General features: G+C 38.8%; 1 long non-coding RNA gene across 2 annotated transcripts; it reads left to right on the top strand.

Moving 5' to 3' along the window:
* Window positions 1-230: 230 nt before the first annotated feature.
* Window positions 231-10,119, top strand: LOC121660250. 2 transcript variants are annotated; one of them, XR_006014570.1, is made up of 2 exons: window positions 231-1,214; window positions 5,938-10,119. It is a non-coding gene; the product is annotated as an uncharacterized LOC121660250 (long non-coding RNA). The 2 variants fall into 2 exon arrangements; XR_006014569.1 differs by having other exon boundaries at window positions 231-1,231.
* Window positions 10,120-16,312: the final 6,193 nt, after the last annotated feature.

Below are 16,312 nucleotides of genomic sequence, written 5' to 3'. Positions count from 1 at the left end.
AACGATCCAGATCTGCAAAGATTTTCTTGTAACATACATTTGTACAGTGGCTTCAGATCTCCCTGAATCAAGATAAATGTTTTATAGAATCTGTTTCCAAGCTGCAAATTCTTTTGAGAATTGGCAGAGTCAGGAACTTCATAGCAGCTAAGCAGGGCAGGCAGATAGATCTCCCTGAAATCAGATTTGTATGTCTGGATTTTGCAGTGTAAAAGCAAAGCACCTAAGAAAAGACAGCAAGTCAAGAGGTGCTACAATCTCTGTGATGTACAGTAAGTTAGCTTTTCATACAAGGAGTATTGTTGTGTTGAACCTTGATAGTGTGCCCCAGCCAAACCATCTTTAGCTATTCTTAGCAGAGCCCTCAGAGTGGAAACAGGCTGGAATTACACTCACCTGCTTCACCTGGCTTTTCCACCTTCAGCTACAGCACTTCAGCCCCAAGAGGGGTTTTAAGCTCCAGTCTGAAGGTTTGAGGAGAAAGGTGTGGCAGGCTTAGATCTGCTCTCTGTCCTTTGCTGGCTTGTTGTTTGTATTTCCTGAACTAACTTGGCTGCTGATCACTGGAGGGGTTTTGCTGCTGCCATCATCTCGACACTGCTTGCCTGGATCAGGAGTCCCACCTCGTAGAGCCCTCAGGAATTCATCAAGGACTGAAAGGTAAACTGTGCTAAATTGGGAAAGAAGAAGCTGAAAGACTAAATACCAAGACAGCAAGGAATAGATAAAAAAGGACTGTGCTGCACTGGATTAAACCCAATCATATTATCAGAAAAGTGTGTGTGGAGCTCATGGACAAAATAGAGAAACCAATCAAACAATGTGAGATCTCATGCACAGCAGTTGCAAAATGTATATGTACTGTCTTATGCAAAAGTTGTAAAATGTAAAAGTAGAGTAGTAAAATGTAAAAGTAGGTAGAATGTATAAGTAAGCAAAGTGTGTAAGTAAGACGTTATGTCAAAGTTGCGAGATATATGAGCACAGGAGTATTTTAAAAAATAAGACATTCTGCATAATCATATTGATTTGTTGATCAGAAAGCATTCCTGCAGAGTATCTCACTAAAGATGGCTCATTCGAGTTACTTGCTGCTTGGACTGAGTGGCTGTAATTCAAGATCAAGTGTGCTGGACTCCAGTGGACAGTGATGTATTATATTCCTGTGAAGAGGAAGACAAACCTTTGCCCCTTCCCATCATATTCAGTTTCAGGTCTACATATAAAGAGGGTAATAAATAAACAAAGCAGCTAGGAAAGAAGGGGCCAGTATACTGATAAGCACATCAGCTTTTCAGCATGGTGCTAGCAGTATAAATGCCAATTTTGGGGGGTTTTTTAATGGGAATTAGGGGAATAGTTTCCCTCCAAGACAATACCTTAACAAGGCTCAGAATTTCTTCAGGATGATCCTTCACCAGCAGGATTTGTGACTTCCTGTCTGCAGGATCCCCAGCTTGGCCAGGACTTGTGTCCTATACCTGAAAGCAGAGCTGGTTCTGTTTATCAGCTCAGTTATTTCCTCAGACTTCCCTGGCAATTCCTTCAGCTCTGCAGTTCTTCTTTCCAAGTACCTTTGCCCCTTTGGGTCCCATCTGGTTCAGTATTTATTGATTTGGTTGGAAGGTTTTGACTTAGCTCCTCACAGAAGAGACCAGATATTCAAAAACCCCTCTTGATTTCCTGCTGTCAAACACATGCCTTCTTCCAACCTCAGTTTTCATCAATCCAGCAATGCCTCTTGCTGCATCCCTTTTCCAGTTCTACTCTCTCATTTCAAAGACTCTGCATGCAGTCCCTGCTTTTCTTCAGAAACTGTCTAACCATAATTTGATTTTTAGGTTTGAGGGGATTTTGTTCGTCAGTTTTGATCTGATGACTCTAATTTTTTTTATCTGCAGTTTTCTCTTATCCCAGGCCCTTTTAGAAGGATTCCCACCTACAGTGTGAATTTTAAGATCTGATTATACTGCTGACTGTTCTATTTTCATCTAATTGTCTTTAAATTGATCCTTACCCTCTGGAACTCAGTAGAATCCTATATTTAAATACGTGTCCTAATGCCCTTTGACGCCTTGGGGTAAACTTTACCACTTGTTCTTTTGTATTTCTCTCTTTTTGACTGGCTTGTCAGTACCACTACAGAGGCTGTCAGGACCCACACAAAGCACATGCATTTTGTGAATTAATATTTATAAAGACAGGCAGTGGGACGTGATTTTCATGAGAAAGGTTTTGTGCTAAACACAAAGTGGTTTTGTGTTAAATTGTTCATCAACAAAGAACTAATGCATCAAGGAATGACCTTTACTTGCTCATCTATGCCATCAGTCTTAATTTAGAAACCCAGCAATGCCCTTAAACAGGATAATTATGAAGTTAAGCTCACACATAAATCTTCAGTGTAAAAATTAGGCATATGGGCTGAGGGATATTTTAGCTTTCAGTTTTCGTTCTATAGCACTTTGTTAGCCTAGCAAGAAGAAACTGAGGAACAGCTTGTAAATTCAGGGGGCGTCATCCTGAGTCCTCTCTTGAATTCAAATCAAGGCCAAAAAATCTGGGACAGAAATACCTCATATTATTTCCTTAATTTTGCAAAACTCTGAGTACAGGTTTGGTGAAGTCTCATTGCCTGCTCTTGTGCTGTAGAGAGCCTGGGACTGAGTTGTCACAGCCGTGTGTGAGTGACCTCAGCTCCCATCTCCCAGTGCCTTTCTGGGATTCCTGAATCCAGCCTTGATGAGAACACTGATTATGCTTCCCTACAGAAATACATTTTCCTGAGAAAGGGGATCTAGAAGCAAATGGGGCTCCTTAAATAGCATTTAAATGTTGTAACATTTGATGTTTCTACCCTGCAAAGATGAGATGGTTGCTTGTAAAGCAGCTCCTTAAATACACATTACACCTAAAAATGTACTCCACCAAGGGCACTGAGGATGGGTCAAAGCACAGGCCGTGTGTCCAAGGAATCACTGCACATGCAAACACTGTCAGCTGAGGGACTTGCACTCCCTCAATCTTTCTCAACTGCCCAGTATTTATTCAGTGATTCCCACTTTTGTGCCTGTGCCTTTTCTTCTTGTCCAAAAGGATCTGTCCACCCTTTTGTGATCAGATTCAGAAATCATTCCAGAAGTGGTGTTTCAACTGCAGGTACAGTATTTCCACACACGGATATTGCTGCAGCTCTTTCTTTCAGCTGCCTTTTCTCCTCAGTGACCCTGAAGAAGTTTAGTTTTAACTTACAGACTCCAACTGAGTTGGCTGCAGAGCACCGGGCAAGTGTTAGCTTCAGAGTCACTCTGAGCCTTTGTAATTTGCTTTTCACGGTAGAAACTTTCTCCTTTCATCCAAGAAAGAGTGATATCCCCCCCCCTCCCCAGCTGAACCAGTAACACCAGTACAATCAGACTTTCACTGATTGCCATGTTCCTGTGATTAGGAAAGGCTGCATCCTGTAAGTGAACACAAACACTTGTACCATTAACTCATTAATGGAAATCCATCAGGTTCTACAGAGACTCTGTGCTCCATCTGCAAATGCAGCTGATTGTGCTGTCCTGCACAGACCTGCCAGCTCCCCCTTGCAGACAGAAGATTTAATCAGCAAAAATAAATTGCTTGGGAATTAGCTCTGCAGGAAAAGCTGGCTCAAAAATGGATCAATTTTATTGTTTCAGAGAGTTCATAAGTGTATCATTTTTCCCCAACAGACCCTTCTCTCAGGGAGATATTAACTGCAATGGAGCAGGCTCAGTCATTCATATCTTTCTAAGATGGGCAGGCTTATCACCATGTGAGACGGCTAAAATAGGTGAGCTGTGGAATCTGTGAAGGGTCATCTATCATAATGTGCTGGGTAACCTTCACAAGCATGCCTAAATGTCTTTGATTAAGAGCTTTTCTTCTGTAACTTGTGATAAATGCTGGAATATTGATTTTCATAAGCCTGTTACTGAAGACAGGGAACACATTCCAAAGCGGGAATTGAACAGTAGCTAAAGAGAGAAAACTTCAAGCTTTCAGAGAAAAATAAACAAATAAATAAATAATTGCCCACAAGGGAGAAGAAAAGAGAGTTACTTTTTCCAATGTCATTATAAAAAGGTTGTAAATGCCTCGGAGGAAAAAGGTACTTTACTTTAAGATTACTAAATTAAGTAAAGGATGTAAGAGGAAAATGTCTTTAGTATCGAAGTCTGTGGATTTTCTACAGCCCATAATATAAATAGGGACCCAGTCTGCTAAAAAAAGATATCTCTTACAAGTATGACATTTCTTCTCTCTGATTTTGTGCAGCACGTGTCTGTAGCAACATTTAATACGACAAGAAGTTGTTTGCTGAAGATTCATGCTCTTTTAAAGAGAGCCCTCTAGGCATGTTTGGAAAAGTTCCACAATCTGATTGCTGGTTTCTCCTTTTACTCCAGAAACAGAGGGATCCTCAGTGCTGACAATCATTGTATTCAGAAAATAAACTGATTAAATTAAACAAAACAGAACATAGAAACACACTGAGATTGCAGAAAAACCAAGTATTGGGACTTGAAATGATGTTTTTAAAATATCCACAAGACTTATATTCTGCTTTTTTGTTCAAACATCTGTATGTTGCTTTGTATTTTTTCATAGAAAACAGGGAATAAGCATTGATAGAAACACCTATATTTTCCATGAATCTAAATTTCAGAAGCAGAGAGAAGAATTCTGTCGCTGTTTTCCATTCTCACGTTTATAACTTTAGAGGAAACAGTTACCCAGTTAGATATCAGAAGGAATAACAGGAAATGTAGATGATCAATTCCCCATCAAAACCAAGACACGTGAAGGTTGGTGGTGCTCAGCATTCGGAGTCACTGCTGCTCTCCCAGCTGTGCAAAACCTTTTATTGCTATTCCACCAGCTACCCTTGGCTTGCCTCCTCCTCTGTCTTCCAGAAAACCAAGGTGAGATTTCTCATGACATTGATCCCAGAATCAGAGGGGACCTGTTTTGATAAAGCTTCATGCAGAGCCTGATGACACCAATGGAAGGATTTATTTTGGTTTTGACAAGTTTTGTATTTCATCTCTAATGTATCCATAGAGACATCTTGTCTTCCTCTCCTGGCAGGTGCTGGTTCAAGAAACAGCTTCAACATTACTACTCTTTAAATATCAGAGAAAGCTATTCCCACACAAGTTCCAAAATTTCAGTTACTCATTCCAAATAAACTGTGGGCTGGATCTTTCTAGTACCAATTCTAACTGTTGGGTCTTATACAATCCATTAAAATTCTCATTTCTTTTCATTACAATGGCTTTCTTTTTTATCTTCTGTTCATTATGTATATATTGTTTAGAGGATAGCACTTCAATCTTTCCCCCATTTCTAACAGTACAGTCATGCTTATCCACTACAAACTTGATTTAATTTCTTAGCAAGGGCCACAGGGAAATTGAAGAGGTTCTGTTCATTATCCTGCCTTGTAATTATGTTTCTAACTCTGTTTTCTAAAATAGCTCCTAGATGCCTCTTGTTCTGGGACTGGTTTGAACCTGAGCCGTGTCTCATTATCTGACATGTTTTTAAACTGCTGAAACAGATAAACTTGGGAACTACTCACTGTGTGTCCAGTAATTTTAAGTAGGAAAAGGTGTGAGGCAGTGCATTCAAAGGTGTACGAATTCCAGGCTGGATTTGGTTTTTTTGAACTTTGTGATATTATTGCTAGCACAGAACAATCCATACAGATTCATCCACTTTTAATAGCACTGCTTAACTCCACAGCATCCATCATAAGGACAGTATGTACTTGATTATATTGGTGATGTATGAATTTTCTAATAACGTTTGGAAGAGCTAATGACTAATTGGCTAATTTTGTGGTATATGAGGGAGACTGATGTATTTTTATTCAACTGGCACTAATTTCCAGTCTTCCCTTTGAAGATAACCCCTTGGAATAGGAATCTATTCCCCACTGAAGAGCAAATTCAACTTAGAAGACTGCGCCAGGTCACGAATTCCTGAAATCTATAGAGCTGCATGAGAAGATGACAAGCATTAGCAGTAAAACCTCTTTGCTGTAAGAAAGAGTTCATTGCTGCCTAGAGGACTCCAAACTACAGAAATGGGATAAGAAAAATCTCAAGGGAAAAAATTTAACCTTCTGATCTTCCTTCTCCTGGGCTGATGGAGAATCCTCTTGGTCAGTGCTGTGACAGTCCTGAGAAATACTTCAGCCTGGCATCCCTCAAGTGTCCACTTGCCATGACACAGATTAGATCATTGACAATTTTTCTATTTTTAAAAGAATTGTCTTTGCTCTCTAGATCTGTACAACCTGTGCACTGCTAAAAATGAGGAAGGAGGCAGGGGTTGGTCAGTCGTCACATTTTTCTTGAAGCAGTCATCAAAATTGGCATTTATTTTTCTCCCTTTGTGCTACTTTCTGTAATGGCAAATCTTCAAGCATCAGAAACCGGACTGAAAACAATATTACATTCTGCCTTGAGGTATATTTTTCAGATTAATACCACCTATAAAAGAAATAGTAGCTTCTTAAATTACTGACTCCAGGCTTTGTACAAAATGCAGCTCCACAAGCAGCTCTGAGTTTTGGTGGCTGTTGGTGTAGAATAAATGCACTGTGCAGGAAGCACCTACTAGGATTTGCAAAGACTCTTTGCAACAGCTTCAGCAATAAATAAGTAGTATCATTTCACTTACGTTGTCTCCTCTACCTCATCTGACCCAAACTCTCTGACACCAGGAAATTGTGGGTTAAAGAAAAGAGTGAGTTAGGTATATCCTGTTTTATTTTTCTGCTAGAGCTATTCCACTCCATACCTGATTCAATATCCCGTGTTTCTTTGAGATGCATCTCAGACTCAAATCTTTTGCCCTGAGAACACTCCAACCTATAGGCTGCAGACTTAATTGTGGATATCTCCATTTCATTCCAAATCAGCGAGTACTTCATTAATATTACAAACCCCTGCAGCTATTTCAAAGTTCTCTGCAATGATTACCTATAGCCCCCTGAGAGCACTTTCCTGGAATATAAGAATGTGGTGTAGACCCTTTTTCACAGGAGCTAGAGGAAGACCTTCTCTCATACCTCCAAGACGTGTTTTAAGAAATATGCTTCATAAAGCAAAGGCCCCTTTGCACACCTTAATGAGTAAAGTATACAGAAAAAATTCCCTAAGTGTTCACAACCATGTATGCTGGAAAAAATTTATGTTCATCCCAGAAAACAATTCAATAAAAGCAAAATATGACAAAGGACACTGAGTAAAACACTAGGATGGAAGCAACAAAAATAATGTGAATACCCTCTTCAGTCCCTCAAGGCTTCTTGCCTGAGGCTAGAACTCATCATTATTTCCCCTGGAACTGTCCTTACTCTCCTGTTCTTGACAAAAATCTATATCATGGTTTTATCCTGATGTTAATATATTTGAATTTAATGCCAAGAGCACTAGAGTGGGATAATGGTAATTACTCGAGTACTTTTGCAAAGGTATGGTCGTGAATATACCAGTAGCAGTAGCTGCAGGTTTTCTGTGTACGGTTTTGAGAGAAGAGTGAAGAATCTGCATGAACAGCTTCAAGGTGAAACAGTTCACCATCCTCACTAGATTTTCACCTATTGCAGACATTTGTAGTTTAAAAGAATCTTGAAACTGAGAGAATTAAAAAGTCATCCATCTGCCTATGAAAGGCTGACAGGAAATTATATTCTTCTAAATAAACAGTTTTAGTTCTGTGTCAGAAGGCACTATGCTATGCTAAGAACCACTCTCTAACCACTAAAAATCGAGGATTTCTCCCCAGGTTTGAGTGGGAGTTTTACTCCTTGTGTGTGGAGTGAAGGAGTATCAGATCCATTTGTGACCCATGCCAGGTCAAGGTGCTGGAGGTGCTCCTGCCACCCTGCTACACTGAGTAATGAAATACCTTAATCAGCACTCCTGGCTTTGGGGAACATGAGGGGAGAATCTGCTGACATTTGGAGAACAGCAAGCATTCCCTTAAATATTTTATATATTTGTCAAACAAGTAATTAAGCTGTTTTGTAAATGTGCTGTAATCATAATAAATATTCAGTGGAAGGCCTCAGGTAATGAGGGTTGTGCATTGCTGGGAATGGGCTGACTGGGTAAGATACAGTCATTTGTAGATTAAGTCTCTAGAATTCTCTCAGTGTAAAAGGACGGGCAGCTCTGGAATTTATTACCTCTCACGAGAAAATGAACAGAAGCCTTTACACTCTCCCTTCACAGACATTTTTTTCCTGTGTTTTTAGAAGGTAGTCTAAATATTTCAGAGGTTATTCACATTCCACAAACTCAGTGCAGTTCCAGTTGATTTATTGGAAGGTTAACACATCTGACTGTGTTCTCAGTGATATATTCCTGAATACCTGATATGCCTGAATGCAACTTTAATTCAGAGCTACATATGTTTTGAAGAGAGACATTTTCAAAACAAGAATCTAACAAAGCTCATTTGAGCAAACAGGGCAGGAGTCTGTGGCCCCTGCAGTCAGGGATTCAGAACTGAATGAATGTAGATGCCCCTCTAAATAAAACTGAATTTATCAAAACGAAACTGTGGATAGAGCCCCTGAATAGTTCTTGGTGTCTGGTATAAAGGCCTGCCTGGATTTGATTTAGCAGATAGGGAAGAAAAAGGCTCCCTGTGAAACCAGTTGATTAAAAGCCATTCATAATGTGATAGAGAACTGAATTAATGAAATAATGCCTGAAGTGTGAGAGCTGTTAATATCACTTTAAACAAAACTATCACATAAAATATTCATTAGCACACAGAAAATTAAAAGATAACATTTGATTAATCTGTTTAGTCTCTAAACGACTAATTAATCTCATTAATATAGTCAACATTTTATGATAGATAAGAGAAATTATGGCAGCTATATCCCCTTCTATGTTTAGGGACAGCTAACAGATATTTTAAAATATCAACTTTTGCCTGGATATTTCTGGGATGTCTTCATGGAGAAGAAACAAAGAGCAGCAGTTGCCTGGAAGTACAAGGAGTGAGCAGAGCTGCAGGACAGCACACTCCTTTTAACAAGCTCCGTATTCACACGGATTTATAACCTTATTATTGAGAGGTCTGGAGCCACAGATACAGCTCAGAGCTCATACAAGAAAATTGGTTTTCATACTTTCCTTCTTCTGTACATTTAACAGTGATTCTTTACCTATTTTTCTGTCTAAACTTCAGCTGTGCCACGATTCCAAATGATTAAAGCCTTTCTGTACAGTGCAGTCAGAAACAAGACGTGAGTTAGGGTTTAAGAGTCCTAGCCATTGTAATGTAGGCTAGGCTTGCTCCTGCTGCTGTTTTCTACTGATTGTAAGGGGAAAAAAATATCAGAGCTCCACTTAAAAATATTTTTTTGGCAAGGAATTTAAAAGTTAGTCATAAAATGCAGTGGGTATTGAAGCAATACATCACAAATCGGCTTAATGAGGTGCCATAAATATGTATGTACCTTGTAAAGACAGCTACCCAAAGATTACCTCTTTCAAAAGCAGCCCTGTACTAGTATCGTGGGAGAGAGGCTGTTGAATCTAAGGATGGTTTGAAAACTAGATACAGCATCAAACTTTAAATGTATTTTTGCACATTAACATTTTCCCAAACTTTATTCCAGTTTCCCATTCATTGAGTCGTTACAAGAAAAGGACTGCCTTGAGCAAGAAACTTCAGAGTTTTCGTGATTTGTCAACATTTTTTAACTCCTCAAAGGTGCTGATTCGGCAAAACAGAGAGGAGATGAAAAATTTCAAAATTCAAAACACCTTGTAATTATTCCTGACTTATAATTATCCCTAAAACTGCTTGGTGTTCTCTGTATGCCTTAAAAGAGCCCATGTTAAAGTTCAGATACTTTTTCCTTCTGGGGAGAAGGGAAAGGAGACAATTCTTTTAGGTGGAACCCAAAATGAATGCCAAAATTTGCCCTCATTGACTACAGTTTAAATGCACTCAGTCATTTCATTATCTCCAGCGGTGTGAGTAATGTCCTACTTTGCTCTGGGTGGAATTAATTCCCACACAGGCAGGGAAGTGCTTTGGGTTCTTTGAATGTGCTATATCCAATGCAAAAGCAAAAAGCAGAAAAGTTGTTGTGTTCCTAGGAATCAGAGGCTCAGGAAATAATTGACTCCCACTAAAATGGTTTTATTCTGTTGCAAAAATAAAGACACTGTACAATTCAGCTCAAGATATAACAACCCTTACAATACAAACAAAATTTCAAGCAAGTAATATTATCACTGACTTCAGCAGAATTAATAACTGCCTGAATTAATCCGTGAGTTAATGTGCTTTTTTTGGATCAAACCCTAAGAACTTTTGACACACCTCTCTCTGTAGGAAGAAAACTTGGATTAGCTAATGTACCCTTGTTCTACTAAAAATACAGCCATTAGGACATTTAAATCAAATATGATTAGTCAGCTCTGATTTAAACCTCAGTATCTGTAGGGTTTTAATTAGACTACAGTAAGTGAAACTCATGTGCAAGTTTTGTTAATGCTGCAGTGCTCAGTGGCCATAAGTGTCAAAACCCATGGAATGAACCTCTCTCCATGTACAAAGACTCCAGGAAACTAAACCAGGAGCAAATTAAAGAAATAAAATTGTCTCATTATGGATCTGTCATGTAGTTAAAACAAAATGGAACCTCTCTTACACCAGCAAATCAGTTCTCCCTTCCTCAGTAAGGGAATATTTTCTGCCTCTCTAAAATTGCTTCAGTGCCAAACACTAAACTCAGGCAACACTAATAAGGCCAAAAGAATCAAAGATGAAAAATATTTCTTGGAAAGCACCATCTGTTATCAGTCTACAAGAGGACTTGTAATTTGTGAAAAACAAGAGTGCTGTCTGAAAGGGGCTGCTTATGCTCATCTGCTACGTGTTTCCAAGCACTTACTGAAAGCATTTCACTTTAGTATGGGAAGCAATCACTGAAGTATTCCAGGCTGCCCTTTAAAAGCAGTGATGCAGCAAACCTGTGACAGAGAAAAACAGAGACTTGTCTATCATTGCAACCTAGCAGCTGCAGAGAGAAAAACTCAAACATACAAGACAAAGCAACTAAGATACATTATTTCTAGTAGGAGATTAATTAAAAAAAAAAAGTTAGGTTTCCAGGAAATATTAACAGCATTTAAAGAAGCTAAAAAACTTAATTAATGTGGAATGCAACTCTCTGATGCCAACCTAGAGCTTCCAAAGACCGGTATCATCAAAAGGAGAATAAATAGTTTGAGGCAGTGGACTGAGATGGGCCATCAGAGTGGCAATGGATGAGTGTAATCCAAGAGCTGGAATGAACTGATTAGGAAAGAGTCCATGAAAACCTGTAGAAAATACTAAGATGTAGTCAGGGGGAAACAAACAGAACAAAGATAGCTTTTTAAAAACTTTTCTTCATGTGCAATGAGCCTGTGGCTAAACGAACTTGTTTAAAAGAATATTTTTTTCCAGTCATCTTAATCAGCAACTTCCTCAATGTTCTAAAAGCAGAAATGTCTCAATGCTCATAAATACTCATAAATAATATAAGCATCCTAATATAATTGAGTTCATTGGTTTGACAGAGGAAAGAGAAAACACATTATCCAGTGTAAGTGCTGCTGGCAATCCTATTGAAACCAGGAAGGGGGTGGTTACAATAAGGCTTTTTAATATGGGTCTAAAGCTTTAACCAGAGCTAAAAGCCCTGTGCCATATCTGTTCCCTCAGGTATATCAGTTTTACATTGACATTTATGATTTCATTATCTTCACTGGCACAGATTTAGGTGGAAGAAGGGTTTCTCTTGGCATTTCAATATAAAACACACCGCACTGGAAAGACCTCTCTGTGCAACTCTTAAATACTTCACCGCATCTATAAACACCTGAAAATGTTAGAACCCTCCTGCCCATGAACCAGGAGTGATTTAAACTTGACAGCACAACCTGCTGTCTCCTGTGTCCTTGTGTCCTGACCAGCCCTTCTGGTGCCAAAGTGCAGCCTGAGTAGAGCCAACAAAACCACTGTGTAACAGTGAGATATTTGGGTTTTACTGCTTCCACACCAGTATAATATTGCTGGCATTCATGTAATTACCCCTGATTTCCTCTGGTAAAAGGATACAGAACTGTGTGGAACAGATAGATAGGAGCCTCCAAATTAGGACACAATCCTTTCAAATTAAGGAAAAGTCTCACCATACTTATTTTAGACTGCACACTTCAGTGGCACCTTATAAATATTTATGAAGTTCATTAATGGACATATAATATTTGAGCTTTAATTGCTTAAGGACATTAAAACTTAATTTCAATAGAGGTCATTTAACTCCTGAATTCCTAGTGTACCAGTTCCAGACCTTTAAAACTTAATGGCAGTGATGGGTTTTCCATCACGGGGTCAGAGGCATTAGCAAATTTAATTTTCCAGACCCATCTAAAATATGATTAATTCTGTCCTGTGCATATGAAATTATCTGAGTTATCAGAGTCATGGTTTGTTTAACATAGGGCAAATCCTTTAGACTTTTATCTTCTATTCCTCAAATAAACTTCTCAAGTTGACAAAAGCAATTAAACTGGAACAACACGAAGTCACATTTGGAAATTATGCTAAAATTCACAAATGAGGTTAATATTCCATCATAGTAATGGTTTCATTAAACACCCCTAAGCGCTGTTCTGTTTTTATTGTACACATTACAACACTCTACCAGATTCCAACCCAAAAGCCTTTTTGAAATTTTTGTCATTTTATATTTACAGAACTCTACTACTTGATTTAGCTGCGTTCTCTGCTCTTGAAAGTCAGTGGATTCTCTCCAATTCTTCCTGGGAAAATAAGTTTGCTGTGGGTTTATTTCTTCAGCTGGAGTAGGTGGGAGAAATTTTGATGTATTTGCTTTGTTTCATTTCTACCACCAGTAAAAGAAATACGTTTTTTGGCCATTTTAGCAAGCCTTTATTGCAGCTAGCTTACAGAGTTTTAGAGGTACTATTACTTCAAGGATGTAGCTCCCACAACAGTAAAACAATATACAGTTCTTTCTACCTATTTTTGTTTTGTTTTATTTTGCAGTGCAAAGAGGGATGAAATTTAGCAAACTCTAATTTCAGTGAAGAGTTTAATGAAGAAACCCTCCCAAAGGGATTCCCTCATCTTTAAAAGAAACCACCATGTTCATGACTAGATAGTCCAGCTGTTTCCCACAGTTTGGCAGCATTCTGCAGTAGTGGTAGCACACCCCTACGTTGACAGCCACATTTTAAAAATCACTTTATAATGTTATTGGAAAGCAGAACCTGGTCTTCTTTCTAAGGCAGATCCCCCATGTTCTTAGTGGCTTTTTTTTTTCTGGACAAATTCCTCTTGAAATAAACTGTATTTTCTTAGAACCTTTTAAGATCAGTGGGTCTTTCAATAAACCCATGAAAATCTAAAAAATTTGAATCTGTGATCAGAGTGATGGCTCTAATTGAAATGCAGCTATGACAGAAAGAGAATTGGCACTGAGATTATGAATTCTGAAGGATAGCTATGTATTAACACACTAATGTTAATTAGTCCATTACTAATTAAGTAATATACAGACATTCAAATAATATTGGTAAACGAAACGGTGTCTGAATACATGGAGGTGGTGGAGAAAACTCATGATCAACCAGTATAATGAAAAGTCTGGCAGAGCACAACTCTCTGGAGAATGTTTCAGTGCAGTGAGATGCACTGATCAGCCAAATATGAATTAGAAAGATCATCTGCTCCAACCTTCCAGTGGAAATGGGGCTGTTGCAAAGAACAGGTGGTGTCCACCATGGCTTTGTTAACACAGATCTTAAATATCTCCATGGATGGGAGATTCTATAATGCCCTAGAAAATTTTGATTTGGTACTGCAGTACCTCTCTAGTGAAAAGGTTTTTCCACCATATCCATTCTGAATCTCCCAAATTGCAGTTTAGGGCCATTCCCCTGTGCTGTTCCATCCACCATGGAAGAGTTTGGTTCCGTCGCCTTTGGCTCTTCCTGTCAAACAGCTGAAGGTTGTTCTCAGCTTACAAAAGCCCCTCTTCAGGTTCAATGCTTGCTCTAGGTCCCTGACCATGCTTTAGCCCTCAGCTGCACTCCCCGTTTTCCAGCAGGGCTCTGTTGATGCACAGGCTTCCTCATCCCTCATGCAAAACATTTTTGGTTCAAGTCCACATGGTCCTCATTGTCCCAGTCCTCAAGTTCCCTCTGAATTGCCTCTCAGCCATTTGGCAATTATTCCTCCTGCTTTAGTATCAACCCAAAATCTATAGAGGGCACACTGTGTTTTTTTGCTGTGCCTCCCGAAATATAGAGCAATGCATGGTTCTGCCTTGCACACCATTTACCCTCCTCACTGCTACAGAGGGAATTGTCTTGCAGTCAGAATCTGAGTCACATCTGCCAGGGTGATCACAGCTGAGTCAAGGCTCCCTCTCATTACCCAGCCTGCAGGCATAATAAATGCTGAGCCCAAGGAGTGACAGCACTGAGTGACAGTTTCACACATTTTGTTAAAATTTTTTAGTATGAAAGGTAGATACTGCATAATAAAAAGTGAAGTTACATTTTCAGGAAATTATTTCTATTTCTTCATAAAATTAATTTAAATTGTAATAAAACTTTTTAAAAAAATAAGATCTCTGTTTCAGTTTTTTCTAGATGAATCAATTTCATTGTCAGTTTAAAGCCTATGTTATCATTTGGAAACTGAAAAAATGAAGAGTCAAAATGTAGAAGTGTCTGTTTAGTTTAAAATCTATTCCTTGCTTTTTTAAAGGAAAACTATTATCCCCAAACTGTTGACTCCACCACTGATACAAATGCAATCCTGACCCAAAACTGAAAGCCTATCAGGGTACACTTCAAGGTTCTAGGAGGTGTCTAAGACTCACAAACCCTTTTGTAACCATCCTTTACTGTCTCTTGTTTCATCCTCTTTCTGTGAGTGTGATATCTGTATGTCTGAAAAAGACAGAATACAAGTTAAGGGTGTAATAGCAGGTTGTTTCTGTAAGTTGTAGCAACCTTTCTCAGTTTTACAATAGGCTTCCTGTAGTTTTTAACTGATCCAGTACAGATTTGGGCAATTGTATCTATCTCGCACCCTGCACAAGGGATTTCAGGGCAATTAACCTTTGGGATGACGTGAATAAGAATCCCCAGGGAGGAGAAATCCAGGTGAAAAAGCAAAAGCAGTGACTGAGCTGAGGCTTTGGAGCTGAGCCCTGTGCCCAGACTTCACTGATAACCAGTTTTATTTCTCCACACAGCCAGTAATTGTTGTGCCACAACAGTGCCTGTTTTGGAACAAGGTAAATCTCATCCCCCTTGCAGATGGCCCTTCAGCAGCCTTGTTTTCCATACTGAAGGGCCAGTGTAATTCAGAGTGAAGTCTGGCTGACAGATAAGAAATAAAGCAAGACAGATACCGTCCTGAAAAGTAACAACCAGGATTGCTTTAACAGAGCATTAAAAAAAAAAAAATCTTCAGTCTGCACTATAATGGAGCTACTTCAATAAATGTATTCAGGGGTTGTGTTTAATTGAGCTCTTAGGATTTGGCTGCATTTGGAAGTTTACCAAAATAGCTAGTCAAGAATAATTACCAGGTTAGGCTCTTTAATTGAGATTTAAAATGTGTTTTTCCTGTTTAGTATAACCTATGCTGGAAATATGCCTGAAGAGCTGTTTTGGAAGGATTCTGAGAGTAGATAAATCTTTATAATTATGAAAGAGCCCATAATGTAATACAAAAGGACCAGGCAAAGATGATCCATCCCAAAGAGAAATTTCAAATTTGTACTAGAGAGTCAAATATGAGTTGTGGGTTAAAAGAAAAATGGAGGTGTGGCATCTCACATACCTCAGGTCTCTAAAGAAATTCTTACAACCTATTAGTTTTGATTTAACCACATTTAGAAGATTTCATTAATACTTGGTAATTGCTGTAAGACGACTTGATTTTCACTTTGTCTGCAATTGTATTCATTCAGTTTGGCTACCAAAGTTCTTTTCCTGGAATGTGTTAAATCAACTACCTTAAAATATTACTATGTTTTGTACTGAGAACACATCCATGTGGCATTTATAGATCATTCTTCCATAACTAAGGCAGTACTGTATCAGTGAAAAAAAAAATAAGCTGAAGTAGAACCCATCCCTCAATGTCTCCTGGAGACAGAACAGCAGAGGCCAGTGCAGGAGAGACAAGTGCAGGACTCAGAAAATGA

This window comes from Corvus kubaryi, unplaced genomic scaffold (assembly GCF_017639235.1).
Source record: "Corvus kubaryi isolate FWS band 111438036 unplaced genomic scaffold, C.kubaryi_AGA036_p1.0 138, whole genome shotgun sequence".
In the NCBI taxonomy this organism is placed as follows: domain Eukaryota; kingdom Metazoa; phylum Chordata; class Aves; order Passeriformes; family Corvidae; genus Corvus; species Corvus kubaryi.
The sequence above is the reverse complement of the archived record's forward strand: the minus strand, read 5'-3'. Positions and strand labels throughout refer to the sequence as shown.